General features: G+C 40.7%; 1 pseudogene; it reads right to left on the bottom strand.

Annotated features, from left to right (window-relative positions):
* Window positions 1–11,432: 11,432 nt before the first annotated feature.
* Window positions 11,433–14,101, bottom strand: LOC121169453 (annotated as a pseudogene).
* Between the last annotated feature and the right edge of the window lie 3,504 nt (window positions 14,102–17,605).

Below are 17,605 nucleotides of genomic sequence, written 5' to 3'. Positions count from 1 at the left end.
ATAGCAAAGTGTGGGTATTGTGTCTTAACAATGATGGGTAAATAAATAATAATAAGGATTTGAAAGCCAAGTGTCTTGGCAAATAACTTAAAGCCCTGTTATCTGTTAGCATAGTAGCCAGTTTCAGATTGAAAAGATTACAGATGGACAGCAAAGCCCACAATAAGAGGAGTTTAAAAGAACACAACTGGTGTTTAGGCTTTTCAAGGATTTTCGCTGCTCTCACAAAAGCGTGTTTGCCAGGACACTGGCTTCTGTGATCCAGATGTTTGCTTTATTTACCTTGGCTCTTTATTTAAATCTGTGACTGTTACACCGCGTATTAGATGCAGTACTTCTGCATTCTTCTTTTTCTTTTTGCAGTTTCTTCTTATTAGGTTCCAATTTTTAGAAGGAGACCATAGACATGGCCCTTTTACTCCAATGAGAGCGCGGAGAGAGGAGGAAAGGACACTTTGCAAACATAAGTGTTACTGACTGCATCCCTTTGTGTCTCTCTGTTCCTAACACAATACAGGAACTTGAGTGCCTCCAGAAGCTGGGTTCCACAGCACATTCCTTTATTTATTTGTTTGTTTGTTTGTTTGTTTATTTATTTATCATCTTTAGCAACATACTGTGGCAGTGAAGAGTGATGCAGGTTCCAGAGTCTGATCTGGATCTCAATTCAAATCCCAGCTTCACCACTTACAAATAATGCAACCCTGTGTGTGTTTAACATCTGCTGTGAGCCGCAGTGGCTTCTTTTTTATTGAAAAGTCAAGTATACAGAGAGTAGAAGAGACAGAGAGGAAGATCTTCCATCTGTTGATTCACTCCCCAAGTGGCCACAATGGCCAGAACCAAGCTAATCACAAGCCAGGAGCGTCTTCCAGGTCTCTCATATGGTGCAGGGTCCCAAGGCTTTGGGCTGTCCTCGACTGCTTTCCCAGGCCACAAGCAGGGAGCTGGATGGGAAGCAGAGCAGCTGGGATACGAACTGGTGCCATATGGGATCCTGGCGTGTGCGAGATGAGGACTTTTGTGCCACTAAGCTACCATGCTGGGCCCTGAGCCTGAAGTTTTTCAGCTACAAATTTAGAATGATAATATTGTCTGCCATGCAGAATGTTGTAGAAATCAAGTGGGAGCATGTACATAAAGCCTTGCTACAGTGCCTGTCATATATGCCATCAGCATTTTCCTGTTGGTTTAGTGCTCTCCTTACATTTTATAGGAATGTCACCAAAATGGGTCTCTGACTGCACTCACATGCCCCACTGTGAATGATCTTTAAAATAGTTATCTCTTCTTCGACTGATTACGATATACATTTCGTAGTTCGTATCACCTTCAGCTTATTCTCATGAGATATCGTTTGAATTTTTCTTCCATCTGTCCCATTCTTCTGAGGTTGTTGCTTCCAGGAAGCATTCCCTGACCACTACAGGCTACAGTGCTTGCGTGTACTCTCATAACTGAACATTTTCTAACTAACCCCACTCCACTTTCTTTCAAGATGATCTGCTTGGCTCTGAACTGTCACTGGCTTTGTGACAAATATGGAGCTATAACAGCATAACTGCCATCTCATGACAACAGTTCAATTGTGCTTTAGGAATAGATGTGCCAGATTTAGCCCATAAAAATACAGGATGCCCAGTGAAATTTAAATTTCAGATAAACACTGAATATTTTTAAATGATTCTTGCTTGAATTCTTCTGTTGCTGACAAATAATAATTATGTATGTTTTAGGTACTGTGTGATATTTTGATGTAAGTACACAGTGTGAGCAATGATGAAAGACAACATATCCTACACTTCACATGCTTTACCTATCTTTTCATTTAAAACTTCCTCCCTTAGCAATTTTGAAATAAGCAGTAAATATTTATATGACTATGTCCCAAAGATTGTGTAGGGCAACCTCATACTAAAAATTACTTGTTGGTTATCTAAAATTCCACTTAAAATGCGTGCCCTCTACTTTATGTGGCAGTCCTAATTGGGAAGTAAGCTAATAGGCCCAAAGAAGGCAAAAGAGCAGTCACAGTGCCTGGTCATGCAGTACACTGATGCAATGTTCCTGTTGAACAAACACTCCCTAAGTTTCGGTGTTATCTAGTTTCTTGGTCCCTCAGAACCAATAGTAGTGTTCCCATCAACTTTTTGGGGGGGCCACTATGCATAAGGTTGACCTCAAGATTTATTTCTTGTTAACCTCTTTTTGCCATGTGATCATAGACTTTAACAAAGTCAGCACCTTATGACAACTTTTTGAGAGATGGAATTAAGTCATCTTCACAAGAGGAAAGCTTCGTCTAATTCACACCGAAGTGTAAGTGCAGACCCTGAATCTGTTGCAGGCTAACCCTAAAATGTGTTGATGAATGAGAGAAAAATCATTCCTGTGAATCAGGAGCAACAGTAATGACCATAAAGGTGATAGGGATGATTATGACAATGATGAAGGAATAGAATATAGTAGAACATCAGAGTAAGGTTTTTTGATAATAAAAGTGGTATTTGAAGTTTTCATTCAGTGTGTGTGTGTGTGTGTGTGTGTGTGTGTGTGTCCTGGATGATTATAAAAATATATTTCTGAATGTGATTCACTATTGAAAAGTTTGAAGGTGCTGATGTGGTGGTAAGGAACTTGAAATCTTAAAATCTTGAAATCCTTGAGACTTAAGGGCCCAAATCTATTTCTGCTATATGCTTCTTCACAACCATGGGCAAATTACTTGACTCTTCTGGGTCTTGGCTACCCCATCTGTAATTTGGGAATAATAATTGTACCTGCCTCAAGGGTTATTCTGTGGGTTTAATGAATTATTCTGTACAAAGCACTCAGCACACGGACTGGCATGTAGCAGGGGATCAATGCAGCTTGTGCTGTTATTATCAGTGATTAGCCAAGAGACAAGCTTATTAACTGTGGGTGAGCAGTGACAGCTGACAGCCAGTGGTGGGAAGAAAGAGAATTCAGAATAATATACAAGCAGATGAGGTACACTCAAGGATAATCACATTGATGACCCCAGGTTATCAGGAAATGGTTAAATTTTGCCCAAAATATTCCATGGGATAAGACAAAATTGAAACACATCTAAAAGGTTTTCAAGTGAAAATAATCTAAGTAGATAGAATTTGGATTCTTAGCAGAAAATATCAATGATGTGTATTGATTGATATTTTGATTCCAACTGCATGTCAGGTTTAACCTCAGGCCTGAATTTTTGCTTCTGGCTCTCTCAAGAGTGAAGACTGAATGCTGTTTTCCCTCTCAATCTCTTGCTAAATCACTTTGAGGCCAAGCCCACAGCAGGAAGTCTTAAGTACCCTGTTCTCTAGCCTGAAATGTGATGGCCACTCCTCTGCCGGAAGTAGGACACTTTTGCAAACTGAATCAGGTTCTGGCCTAATGCTATGCTATGTGTGGATGAGGTATTGGTCTTTGGTCTTCCCTTCCTCTTGCTCCTTCGAACTGCTCTGGGGTAAATGAGAGATGTTGGGTATTGGGGCAGTGAGTTTGCAATGTCTTTTTCACATAACATCAGTGCATGCTACTACTTGGCCTGTGCTCACATATGCCATATGATGCCAAGGTCTTATCAGACAGGTGGTTCACAGCATTCTGATTTTTTTTTTTACTATGCAAGGTTAAAAAAAAAAACTTTTAAGGGTTTTCTTTAAAAGGTGTGAACAATTACTTTCACATTCATTTGGTGATTGTAGCATGGCAATCCACCATTCATTCATTTTTTAAAGTATTTCTTTTTATTGGAAAGTCAGATATATAGAAACGGGAAGAGACAGAGAAGAAATTCTTCTCTCTGCTGATTCACTCCCCAAGTGGCCGTGCCGGCCTGGGCCAAGCCGATCAGAAGCCAGGAACCAGGAGCTTCTTCCAGGTCTCCCACATGGGTGCAGGGTCCCAAGGCTTTGGGCCGTCCTCAACTGCTTTCCCAGGCCACAAACAGAGAACTGGATGGGAAGCAGAGCCACTGAGACACGAACCTGCGCCCATGTGGGATCCCAGGGTGTGCAAGGCGAGAACTTTTTAGCTGCTAGGCTACCACGCTGGACCCTCCATCACTCATTTGTAAAGCCCAAGATTTCTCTCAAATATGAACACACGTCAAGCTCTCTTTTTAATGTTTGCAGATTTCAGGAGGTTCCGCTTCTCATCCTACCCTCCCAAATGCCCATCACTAATAGTAGTGCTATTAGATTATGGTGACTGTGAAGAAAAGCACAACAGGCCAAATGTAGTTAGGAACTCAATATCACTTTAATCCTAACTATGTCTATCTGCATTTAAAAATCTGACACATATTTGAGTTAGATAGATTATTTTCATGTATTGTTGTGATAGTTCCCCATAGCCTGCCTTCTCTACATTTGTACAACTTGCAGTTATTTTATTTATTCACTTGCTAGCTAATTAAATGTCTATTTCCCCAAATGCATTGTGAGTGCCATGATATCAATTCTACCTTATTCTTACTCTTGTTTCTCCAAGGCTCGGCACAATGCCCAGGACTTGATAGATGCTTGTTAAATAGCTGCTAACTGAAGAAGTAATGGACACTGTTCTTTATGTGGGTTCTGGACTTTTCTTTGGTTCTGGTGGAACAGAGCTGAGCTTTCCCAAATCCTCCCGAAGGCAGTAAATAATTTTTTTAAGATTTATTTATTTATTAGAAAGAGATACAGAGAGGAGAAGAGACAGAGAGGAAGATCTTCCGTCTGATGATTCACTCCCCAAGTGGCCACAACGGCCGATGCTATGCCAAGCCAAAGCCAGGATCCAGGAACTTCTTCCAGGTATCCCACATGGGTGCAGGGTCCCAAGACTTTGGGCCGTCCTTGACTGCTTTCCCAGGCCACAAGCAGGGAGCTGGATGGGAAGTGGAGCAGCCGAGACACGAACCTGTGCCCATATGGGATCCCGGGGCATTCAAAGTGAGGACTTTTGTGCCACTAGGCCATGGCGCTGGGCCCAAGGCAGTAAATAATATACTATTCTAGGTGAAGCTATATTTCTTTTAGTAGTTTTAAAATATACATTGAATATTTCTTTCATTCAACAAATACATGTGCAATATACAACCAAGAGATAGAACAGAGTACTTAAGTTAATCACAAGGATGAAAGAAATGTTAAAAGGAAATATAAGAGATGATTATGTAGAGAAACTTTTCTGGATATAAGGGATAATATAAAACCAACCTTTACAATGAGAAAGAAAGCAGTTATTTAAAAGGATGAGAGAAGGCTGATGCTACTTACTGAAGAAACTTGGCAAATCATTGGTCTCTGAGAAAGTTCGTAGTTCTTGGGATACAATGCTTAAATTAAGTTTATGCTTTGAGAATCAAGATGGCAGAATAGGGTAAGAACATGTTGAAACAGACGGAGAAATATTAACCAGTGTGAAGCAGAGAGGGTACATTCCAGGAATTAGGAGAGGACAGACCAATAGCAGAGGGACACCTGGAGACTGACAGACATAGGAAAGCGGTGAAAACAATGGTGTGGTTTTGCAGTGATTGATACCCCAGAGGATTTCAGCGAGCAGTGGAAGCCGAAACTCCACCAGTGACAAAGTGGGAAGAGATGTTTGCTGGGAGCACCAGACATAAGTTCAGACAGAGAACTGCTCATCCTGCTGATCTGATTGATTTGAACAGAAGTAGAGACCAAGCCGCAGGTCCCAGACTGATAGTGCAGGAACAGGGTGGATTTCACAGGCCAATTGACCTCTAAGAGCTGTATTAGGGGCCATTTTGTTTAAGGAGGCAAGGGCTCTGGGGCAGGACTGCTCATGCACTGAGCTGGGAGAGAACTCATTTCTGGCTCAGTGAGCAACAATGTGGCATCTTACAGGTTCGATCCAAGGCAGGTCGGGGTAGCCCCCAGACCTGATGGCCAGCAGATCAAGAACTCTAGTAGTGGCGTATCAGGATCCATTTTGTACAGCGTGGCAAAAGTTTTAGGACTGCAGGGGACAACAGTGAGCTGTGCATATGTGCTGAGCTTGCAAGAACTCATTAAGTTCAGTGGATTGTACTCGTCCCACAGGAAAATAATACCAACTGTGGCATCATACAAGTCAAAATATGTCCATGCAGCCCTCAGACCTAACAGCCAACAGGTTCTGCCAAGATCAGCACAACCAACAACCTAGCTAGATAGAACACCTGGTGTTTCCCTAATCCTGGGACCTGCTCCAACTGGAAGTGGAAGAAAGATTGTACAAATAATGGTGCAGCCTTAGCACGGTATCACAGGAGGTGGAAACTGGTGAGCCAGGAGCTGGGGCTATGCAAACCATGGTGGAAATTTAACATAAGAAGCCAGACCTGGAACTTGCTGGAGGGAGTGGCACAAGTGACTGCAAAATAAATAAAATCGCATTGTAGACTTGTAGGTGACACAGCTTAGAACCTGCCCCAAGGAGAAGACTCTGCTAACCAGAAGTACAATGACCAAGAGCAAAAGAAGAGACAGAAGCATAATGAATATTGCTGAAGACTTCCCTGCAGTGGAGCAAAAGCCTTTGCCAACTTCAGAGTTAATGATGTTCTCTTGACAGAGGAAAGGAATAGCGCCCACCAAAACCAAAGGCAAATGTGAAAAACATCCCAGTAAAATAACAGAAGACTAAACCAATGAACAACCCATTGCTACAATGACAAAACCAAATTACCACCTGTTTGTATTAACCCTGAATATAAATGGCTTAAATTCATCAATCAAACATCATGGATTAGTAGAGTGGATTAAAAAACAAAACCCATCTATTTGTTGCCTATAGCAGACACCATGTCACCATCAAAGTTCAACAGAAACTGTATCTCATGGATTTTGATTTTTTTCTTTTTTTTATCTCTTCAAAATACTTTCTTCTGATTAAATTCTTCAGCGACTCATAGATTATACAAAAGTATCATTTTCTTAAAGAAGTATCATTTTCTTTTTCATTTCTTCAGAGACACATTAGTCAGTAGCATGTTATTTAGCTTTGTGGTGTTATTTATATCTTTTTTTTCCTTCCTGTTGTTGATTTTGTTTTGTGACTTTTCATTTAAGGATATATATAGTGACTGTGTAATGGAGACTATCATATCCAGATGTGAGGATACAATGCAGTATGCATCTCTACTTCCAGACAAAGATGGACTCCCAATGAAACTGTTTACTATATCTTGACAATAGGATGCTGGACTCTCTGCCATTGTCCATGCCCACAATGATGGACACACGATTGTATATGAAGAACTATACCATAGTGATGATATGGGGAACTCAGTGAAAGGGGAGGGACTTGGGGAGGGGATAAGGGAAATCCCAGGGCCTATAGAACTGTATCATAAAATGATAATAATAAAAAGAAGTAAAATTTTTAAAGGTTTATGCTTAATTTTCAATTTTAACATGTACAGATGGTACAAAAATCCAAAATTCTCAAGGAGTAAACAGTAAAAACTTTTCTTCTATCCAGTGAGGCCTGTAAGTGCCAACACAATTTGCCTCCCCTAATAGATTTAATGTAACAAATTTTTAAGGTAAAACTTACTTGCAAAGAAAAATTTGTAGGTTCTGATTGTGTTAGAGTATAAATAGATAAGTAAATCACTATTTTTTTTTACTTTTAACTCCTTCGAGGTATATACCAGTGATGTCTTTCTGACCGCCCTTTCTCACTTCTTTCTGTGCATGTGTATGTATGTACATATACATGGAATGGATTCTCAAGACTGGCATTGCTGTGTCGTAGCGCAACACCATATTTGATTTTAGTAGATAATTCCAGATCCTCTTCCAAATAGCCTGTAACAATTCACATTTCTAGCAGCAGTATAGGAGAGTGTACTTTCAGTGTGCATTCACTTTTGTTAAAAAAAAAATTTTAGGATAGCTCTCCAATTTTTGTCAGTGTTTTGTCATAATATTTTGCAACCTTAAAATAGTTGAGTAGATCCACATTTGAAGTCAGACTCCTGAATAAGAAAAGAATTTGACTTGATCCATTTGATCTCGATGCACCTGGGGTAAAAACTGACAGGACAGCTACTGGTTGCTGACAGCTTCTGCTGTACCCAGCACTTTGCTAATCTTTACCTAACATAAACCTGACACCTAGGAGATGGTACTCTTATTCTTTCCATTTCACAAATAAGAAAAATTAAGAACAGAGAAGTGAGATGTTTAACAAACATCATGTAGCTAGAAAATGACAGAATGAGCGTGGAGCTTTCATCCACAATGCCATTAGACTTTGATTGGCATGTGTACCTTTTAGTTACTAGAGATTGAGACTAGGCCCGACCTTTGCTGCCCTTGATGAAGAAAAATGCAGTAAAATGCAAAACAGGATGCAGACAAGGACCCAATTACTCTGTGTTTGTGCCAGGGTAATCAGACATGAGTGGCTGTGTTTTGAAGACCGTGCGAGGACTGAGCACTTCCTGCGGGGCAGGAGTATCCCCTAAGCTGAAGGAGTTCCCCAGTCCCAGTAAGAGAAGCTAGAGTCAATATGTTTGGGGTACATTGGAAGCTGGTTTTTTATCTCCTTTTCCCAGACAACATTTCTGTCATTCAGGAATTGGAAATCTCCTTCACTGCTCTCTCTCCATGGCCACCTTACTGTCAAAAGCTTTGTAGCCTATCTCAGCAAAATAAGGCAAACAGAGAGCTGCTGGATAAAAACTCTTAGAGCAGTGAAATGGCATGCCTTGAGTGCGTGTTCCTTCAAGCAGTTCTGTTTCTGTTCTTACAGATCAGAATGCATTCTTTAATGTCACTGAAGTAGCAGAAGTACTTATGCAAATGCATTTGCAAAGGCCATTAATTTCCTGAGCACAGAATTCTAGCCAAATCTTCCTCGTGAGAGAAAGCAAAGGACACATTACAATTCTACCCCAAGAGATACTTATAAAGAGTTAATCAGATGCAGATTGGTTCATCAAATAAAAGGAATCACTGATATTAATGCTTTGACTGGAAATTGTTTCACCTTGAGAGGGTAATCAAAATAACTATCATTTATTGAGCACCCAGTAAATGACAGGTGATTTGCATACATTATCTCACTTGATCATCACCACAACTATAATATGGTAGGTACCATTATTGTACCCATTTTACAGACAAGTCAACTGAGGCTTAAGGCAGTTATGTGATTTTTTACTATCATAGAGTGAATAAGTGGTAAAGCTAACAGGACTGTCTGAGCCTTCCTTAGCTTGTCTGCCTCCTGCTCAGGCTTCTAGAACCATTCCTTTTTCTTAGGCAATTGCATCTCACTATCATGGGATGATAATTATGAGAAGTTTTCATGTATTGACGACCTACTGTGTGCTAGACAGTTTATGCCTGAGTTTTATTGTTCTTTATTTCCTACACCATTAGTGTTCCTCTGCAGAACAAATTACGTGCTGGTTATTATTTGCAAATTCAGTATTATATTTTCACAGCCTATCCTAAATGGGCTGTGTTTTTGAGTCTTGGAAACAAAACAAGCTTAACTATTTGCTTGTATTGTCTATGCACCCTAAGAAACATTATAGAAATTAGGTTGACTGATCTAGTAACTAAATCTTAAGAGAGATTCTTCTATGGTAAAGAAAAAATGGCAATAACGACAGCATAATTTAGAGTTAAGTGATGGCAAGTGGGAAGAAATCAGACTTTTTGAAAAATATGCATTTATTTTATTTGTTTGAAATGCAGAGGGGCAGAGACAGACGTGTTTCTTGCAGCAGTTCGCTCCCCTAAAGCTCACAACGGCCAGCTACTAGCTGAACCTGGTAGGCAGGCTCTTGGTCCAGATCTCCCCCATCAGTTGCAGGCACTGAACTACATTTGCTACATTTACTACATTTGCGGGTGGACAGTAGCAGTAAGCTAGACTCAGGAGGCTGAGCCAGGTGTTGGACCCAGGCACTCCTACAGAAATCTGGTTTTTGAGAGAAAATCGCCGGAAGTCCAAGCTCACTCATTTGTCATCTGTGTGTCCTTTGCTTGAAGAAGGTTCAGAACCTCAATGAAAATAGTCAAATGTAAGGGATGATTAGCATGGAAGACATGCGTCTCCAACCACTGTTGTTCATAGTAGAGCCAAAGGCCCCCACCTCCCAAATAATGCTCTAAACCTCATTCTCTTTACCAGGTTCTAGTTCTTCTTGCCAATTTGGCCTGAAACTTTGACTGTTGGAGTAATCGGTGATACTTAGTGCGGAGTGAACATTAGAAACATGGGAGAGCTAGAGACAAAGTTATCATTGGGGAAACTATTTGATATTGCTGTTAAGAGCAAAACCACATCCCATGTCACCGTGGCTGGGTCTGAGTCCTAGCTCTTCACCCAGTTCCTGCTTCCTGAAAATGCACACCCAGGGAGGCAGCAGGGTATGGCTCAAGCACTTGGGTCCCCGTCACCCACATGGGAGACTTGGATTGGTTTCCAGCTTCCAGCTTCATTCTGGACAGTTGCAGCCATCATGGGCATTTGAGAATTGAACTAGTACATGGAAGATCTTGGCCTCTGTATCTCAAAAAATAAATATTTTTAAAGAAGTTATTCATTGAACACCTAGTAACGTTGTTCAGCATATTTGCCAAGTGAAGCTTGGCCTCTTCCCTAGCAAATTTGATTTAATTAATCTATAGTAGAGCCTGGGTCTCAAAACTTAAAAAAAAAAAAGGAAACAAAGAAAAAGAAGAAACTCCCATATAATTTTGATGACAATCGTGGTTGACAGATGCTAAATGAGAGTTAATTCCTTAGGTTAGAACAATTTATCTCAAGCATGATTGTGACTCAGAATCACTGGGAAGCCTCTACAAAGTCAGGGTGGGAAGGATTGAGGGTTAGAGAAAAGTGGGTGTGATCATTGCTTCCAAATTTTGTTTCTTCTTCCTGTATCTTGGGGAAGGGGAAAGATAAGGGGAGAAGCCATACCCAGCCTCTCAACTACCCCAGAACCCAGGGATGGGGAACGGCCACCTGATAGCAAGGCAGAGTCCCCGATGTGGTGCATGCTCCATGTGGTTCTTCCACATGAGCGGCAGGAGCTATGCCAAAGTGCACTAGCAGAAAGTGGAATCAGAAGTGTGGAGTAGCCAGGGCTCAAGTGGGCAAGCAAGAAGGTTCCAGAAAGAAGATACAACCATGATTCTCAATTCCTGTGTTTCTGACTCTTTCTTCTACTCTGGAGTCAGACTACCACTTGAGGAGGAGAGATGTAGAGCTTGGTCTGGGGTGGGGTGGGGTGTGATAGGGTGGAGGAGGCTTGTGTCCAGTCAGAGAACCTCCTTTTGGAAGTAACAAAATGGTCTAAGCAAGGCGTAAAAAAAGAAGAGCAATTTACATTATCAAATATTGGTTTTGAAGTAGTCTTCTTGAGCTCAAGAAGTGGAAAGTAGATATCCAGCCAGGCTTTAGCTCTGTCTATCCATCTCTCCTGAGCAGTTCGGAGCATTTCCTGTATAGATGGGATGTCTGATCATTTTCCTACAAGTATGGCAGGTGTTAGCATTCTTTTTTGTTTGTAAATAGGAATACAGGAAATATGATACATTTTTGTAGGTATAGGAATTCCTCCATTTCCTCTACTTTATCCCTTTGCATACTCCCCTCTCACCATTTTCCCTCTTACTGTTACAGTTATATAGTCCTTTAATCACATTTGTAAGATTAACATTCTGCTATTTAAGCTCAACATGGCATTGTAGATATAGAAAGGGAAAATTAGTATCATAATGATCGGGTATATTTTAACAGTGTTACTGGGTGTCCTCCTTTCACTTGGGAATAAAGATACCATTGCAACATATCTTCACTTCCAAGTATGCTGGTCTCCATTATACAGTTCAACTATGAAAAAAATATATATATATGTGTGTTCACCAATGTATCTGTTTTGTATTTTGCATGAAGGGGTTGCCTTATATCAAAGAGAACATTTGATATTTGTCCATTTGGGACTGACTTATTTCATTCAGCCTCATGGTCTCTAGTTGGGACCATTTTGCTGCAAATGGTAGGGTTCCATTCTTTTTAATGGCTATGTAGTATTTCACAGAGATGCACCAGAGATTCATTCTCTCTCTCTTTTTAAAGATCTTAACACTTTTTATTGGAAAGGAAGATTCACAGAGAGAAACAGATACAGAGAAAAAGATCTTCCATCCACAGATTCACTCCCCAAGTGCCCACAATGGCCAGAGCTGAGCTGATTTGAAGCTAGGAGCCAGGAGCTTTTTCTAGGTCTCTCACACCAGTGCAAGGTCCCAAGGCTTTGGGCAAGTTTCTACTGCTTTCCCAGTCCATAAGCAGGGAGCTGGGTGGGAAGTGGAACAGCTGGGACACAAACCAGCACTCCTATGGGATCTCAGGGCTTGAAGGGGAGGATTAGCTGATAATTCAGCCACTGCAGCAGGTTCAGATGTAACACCGTTTCTTTATCTACTCCTCTTTCAGTGGGCATCTGAGTTGTTTCCGTGTTTTCGCTATTATGGATTGTGCTGCTATAAATATAGGGATGCATTTTACTTTCTCATATACAGATTTCATTACTTTGGATATACTTACAGAAATGTGATAGCTGGGTCATGGCCCAACAGCATTTGTTCGAAAGACCAAACTTTTCTCATGGTTCTTATCAGTTCTCTTGTCAAATATTACTTGGTTGTACATATGTGGGCTCACTTCTGGGGTTTCTGTTCTGTTCCATTGATGTTCTCCCCTGTTTCTGTATAAGTACCAGACTGTTTTGGTAACCACTGCCTTGTAGTGTATCTTGAAATCTGAAATTGCTATTCTTTTGGCTTGATTCTTATTCTTCAAGATAGCTTTGGCTATCCACTGCCTCTGCTGTTTCCCCAGAGAACGGGTGCCCTGGTGTCTCTTTACCATTGGCCTGCCCATTCCTATTACCCAGCATCATACCCTCTCTGCTTCTCCACTAATCCTTCTCCTTGTGCTTTAACGTGTTCTCATCCTATTCCACCATCTTGCTCCTCTATTGTTGGCATTCGTAAGAGAATCACAGAGGCTCTGGTTATGGAAGACATGGCCACATTCTATAACAAGACAGCCATTCTGTACAGTTACAGAATATCTATCCATGCAGATGGAATAACTTACACTGCCAAAGTGCTTCAATTTTATAGCTCCTTCATCTCGTGTTTCTGGGAATTTGGGTGGTCACAAGCATATCTTGGTTTCCAGAACAAGTCTTCATCAACACTTCTCACCACACAGCTGTCAGTATGCTCTTGGCATAGGCTCTGCTCAGTCCTCCTTGGCCTCCTCTTTTTATCAGCAACCATAACAGAGTCATTATGTGTCAGATCAACAACCACAGATTGTAAAGGTTCATGAGTGAAGTCCACAATCTCCTCTTCAGCAGTTTCCAGGAGTTCTATGGTCTCTGCTTCCAAGAAAATCCCAGGATTGGAAATTGTTTCCTGAGTTTGCTTCCCAGGCTTGTCTAAAATTTACTGTCTCACCACAATGCTCTGAGACAAAACCTGTTTCACAATTTTTACATTTGCTACCAAGTGTTCTTCTCCTCAACTATGATCCCATCCAAAATACACCATTCGAGTTAGTTGTCATGTCCCTTTAGGCCAGCAATTCTTGCTTTCCTTGTTTTTGATGGCCTTGACAGTTTTGAGGAATACTGGCTAGACACTCCGCAGAAAGTCCTCAGCTGGGATGTTGTGACTCTTTTTCTCATATTTACACCAGAGTTGTGGTTTTTCAGGAGGAGGATCACAAAGGTGAAGTATCATTTTATTATATTTGATTAAGGATTCATTTTATCAATATAGCAGCACTATTTCTATTGACCTTGAACCTACTAAGAGAGTGTCTATCAGGTTTCATCACTGTAAAGTGACTTTTCCTTCTTCATTTCCAGGGTGTTCTTGAAAGTCATTATATACAGCATACACATAAGGAGTAGGGAGTTTGTTGAAGAATCTACATAAACTACTTAGAAAATGGGTTTGTGGAATTTTTCCTTTGGGATGTAATTCAATACTATCCAAATTTCCTACTCAGAGCCTCCCCTTCCTTTCCTACCTTGAATTCTTCCCTCCATTTTTGCTTTGAGTAATTGCTTGCTTTATGGCACTACAAAATGTTGTGTGTTCATCTTGAACATTTCCTACATCAGCATGAAACTGATCATTTCTCGAAGGATCCTTGATTCCTTTTATTGGAGAATGGTTCTTTGCTATTAGGGTTTTGATGGTACAAGGAAATCTATGTGTTTAAACTAACAAGTTATGGGTGCATATTTATAGGTGTCTTTGTATTTACTTTGCAATCCTTGCCTCGGTTTGGAAGACCAGCGGGATCAAACTGCCGTATTTTCACCCTGTTGTTTGTCATCTGAGGCCCTTGTGTAAGCTGTTACCTTGCTTTGCCTCTTTCAGGAAGATTTCTCTGTTATGTCTGTAGCACATGCCCTTCATCTGTGCATCAATGATGTGTGTGTGTGTGTGTGTGTGTGTGTGTGTGTGTGTGTGTGTGAGTGTATTGTGTCAGTACTGTATGATGTTTGAATGACACCTTGTCTTCTCCTCTATAATGTGAATTTGTTGTGGGAATGAACTGAGTCTGATCAATTACAATGGAACTAGCACATGCCTCCGTGGGTTCATGAATTTTCACAAAGGAGAGTGAGCCTACACTACCCAAGGGCAAGTCGAATTGTGCTCATGAAACAATTTAAGCACAGAACTGTATGTCTGTGAATTAAATGCTGACTGGATTTAAATAGCCAAGCCAAAGGCTTGCTTTGGAATTGCTTAATCAGAATTAGAGATTCAAACAGGTGATAGAAAATTAGTCTCAAAGGAAAGTGTATCTATTGGATGGTGCTCCAGTGTCCCTCTTCATCTCTGGAGCTATTCAGCAACCAAACCAGTTTAATCTTGCAGGAAATCATTTTATCTTTTCCTTTTTCTCATATTTGTGACCAAAGAACTTGGTATTTTCTTGAATTTTTGACCAGTTCTGTGAAGATGAATCGCATTTAATGAAGTGATGTGCTCTTTTCTGTTAGGCTGATTGGTGACAAACAAAATATGAGGTGGCTTCAGCCACTCCTTTTTGGTTCTATTCTGAGACCCATCATTAAGGTAAAGCCAACTGTTCAATTATCTGCTTTTTAAAATTAAATTAATTTATTTTATGATACAGTTCCATAGGCACTGAGATTTCTCTTCCCCCTCCCCAAATTCTCACCCCCTCTCTATTTTCCCCTAAATTGTTACAACTCTATAGTCCTTCACAATCCATTGGAGGTCCATCATTCTGCTACTTCAATGTATCTTGACATGTTAGGTGTGGACAATGGCAGAGGCCAGCATCATATTGTCAAGATATATTTAGCAGTTTCATTGGGAGTCCATCTTTAATTTGAAAGTAGAGATGTGTGCTGCATTGTATCTTCGCATTTGGGCATGATAGTCTCTATTACACAGTTACCATATACCCCCTTAAAAGAAGAGACATAATACAAAATCAACAACAGGAAGAAACAAAAGAAAATTAAAAAGTCTAATGATCTTGTATTCTGCATGAAGGCTGCCTTATATCAGAGAAGATATGATGTTTTCCTTGTTGGAAATGAATTATTTTATTGAGCATAATGGTCTCTAGTTGATATCATTTGGTTGCGAATAGTAGAATCTTGTTCCTTTTCATGGCTGAATAATATTCCATGGAGTAGATGTACCATAGTTTCTTTACTCCTCTTTTGAAAGGCATCTGTGCCATGGTAGAGGGTTATTATCTGCTTGAATGGCAAACCTAGGCCAGGATTATTGGTGTTTGCCTGCTTTAACACAACATGGGGCAGAGATCCACCATTAGCATGCTTGTGTGGATTTCTGTGAACCCTGCCATGTTAACTTGGCATGATTATATTGCTTCAAATCAAAGCATATTGCATCTATTCTAACTTTGGTGCTTACAGCTTCAGAATGAAATAAAATCCCAGTTCTTCAAAAACCTATTTAATATTAAGTTTTAGCTCTCGCTTATTCATGTGACCAATTTCTAATGCAAAAGATCCCAGTCATTGGTTGATACCAAACGATTTTGTTCTAACAGTTCCTGTATAAACCTTTGTGAGATCTATTGAACTGTAAGTTGTAATGTGTGGGTCAGTGACACCAATGAGCAAGCTTCACTTTGTTCTTTCTTCCTTTTAGTTAAGTCAAAAATAACTTTTCTGAAGATTTTGAGAATGCTAATGGATTACCATTAAATGATATTCAACAGCTCTGCCACGGGGGGGGGGGTGGGGGGGCATTTCTACTGGAGGGAATTCACCTTCACAGGCTACATATTAGCTATTGCTTGGGATAACACCGAGGAACACAGAATGGTATGAGTGTTGATTGTGATTTGGCCCTTACAGAAATGCATCAAATATTGGATCATCCTCTGCTGCTTTATCAGGGGCATAAGCAAGAAGCTTGGTTGGAAGTGTGGCAGCTGGGATTCAATGGAGGCCCATATGGGATGCTGGCACTGTGGGAGGTTTACCCACAATACCCTACTACCTTAACCCCACTGAAGAGGTGCTTATAGTCACAGTTAATCAAATGAGGTTCTGAGAACGGAGACAGCATACACCACTCTGATACAAGAAGCCTAGAAATGATTTTGTTTACATTTTGAGGAAAACTGTCATTCCTATACACCATCAAACCCACCTTCCATACTTAGATATTACTTACCATTCTCCCACCTCAAACACATGGACCAATGTCCCTTTTCTATTTGCACATGGGACAAAATATTGTGGACATTTGTCTTCATTTCTCAGTCCACCTGTACTCCTTACCCCCAGTGGCTAATTGTAGACCTATCAGTTTGGCTTCTAATCCTGCAGGACGCGCCCCCCACCACCACCACTATATCCTACCCTCCCTGTCTCACATTGACCTCTTCTTTCCTTCCCCTCTTCTTTCCCTCCCAATCCCCAACCCCCCACACACATACACATACACATTTTCTTTCTAGAGCTGCTTGATTTTATTTCCATTTCTGGCCTTCGTTTAATATGTTGGTCACAGAGTGGGCCCCTAGGTTATTGGCCATTGTTTTACCACTGTTTGGGAGGATGCTGCAGCTTGTTCTCTGGCCCAGGCTCTGCATTTACGGGCTGAACAGCATGTCACATGGAATTCTTCCATTTTCCAGTGCCCTTCGGTCCTGCTCAGCTGAGCTATGTCCTGAGTGTTATTCAGCTTGTGAAAACAAATGAATATTTTTGGTCTTATTATTTTCCTTGCTTCTCTTGAACGGGAGGGGGATGATTTAGGAGATTTTTTTCTTGAATTCCTTTGCAGGGTTTTTTTCTCCTTCGTGATTTTCATCTGTGTTTGGAAACACAACAAAGTAAGTCAAACAGCATAGATTTGGGGGAAGAGAAAGAGGTGTAGGAAGGGGGTGCTTCATGAAGAGGTGTAAGAAGGGGGTGCTTCATGAATAGCGCCACAAGGTTTCTGTCAGGCAAGAATGGGTTAAGGGTCTTGATGGAGGAATTTACATGAACAAGAAGAGGAACACAGTTAGGGTCATCTTA

This window comes from Ochotona curzoniae, unplaced genomic scaffold, assembly GCF_017591425.1.
Source record: "Ochotona curzoniae isolate NIBS_2020 unplaced genomic scaffold, NIBS_Ocur_1.0 scaffold_1852, whole genome shotgun sequence".
Taxonomy (NCBI): Eukaryota; Metazoa; Chordata; class Mammalia; order Lagomorpha; family Ochotonidae; genus Ochotona; species Ochotona curzoniae.
Note: the sequence above shows the minus strand (reverse complement) of the source record. Positions and strands in the feature narration are given on the sequence as shown.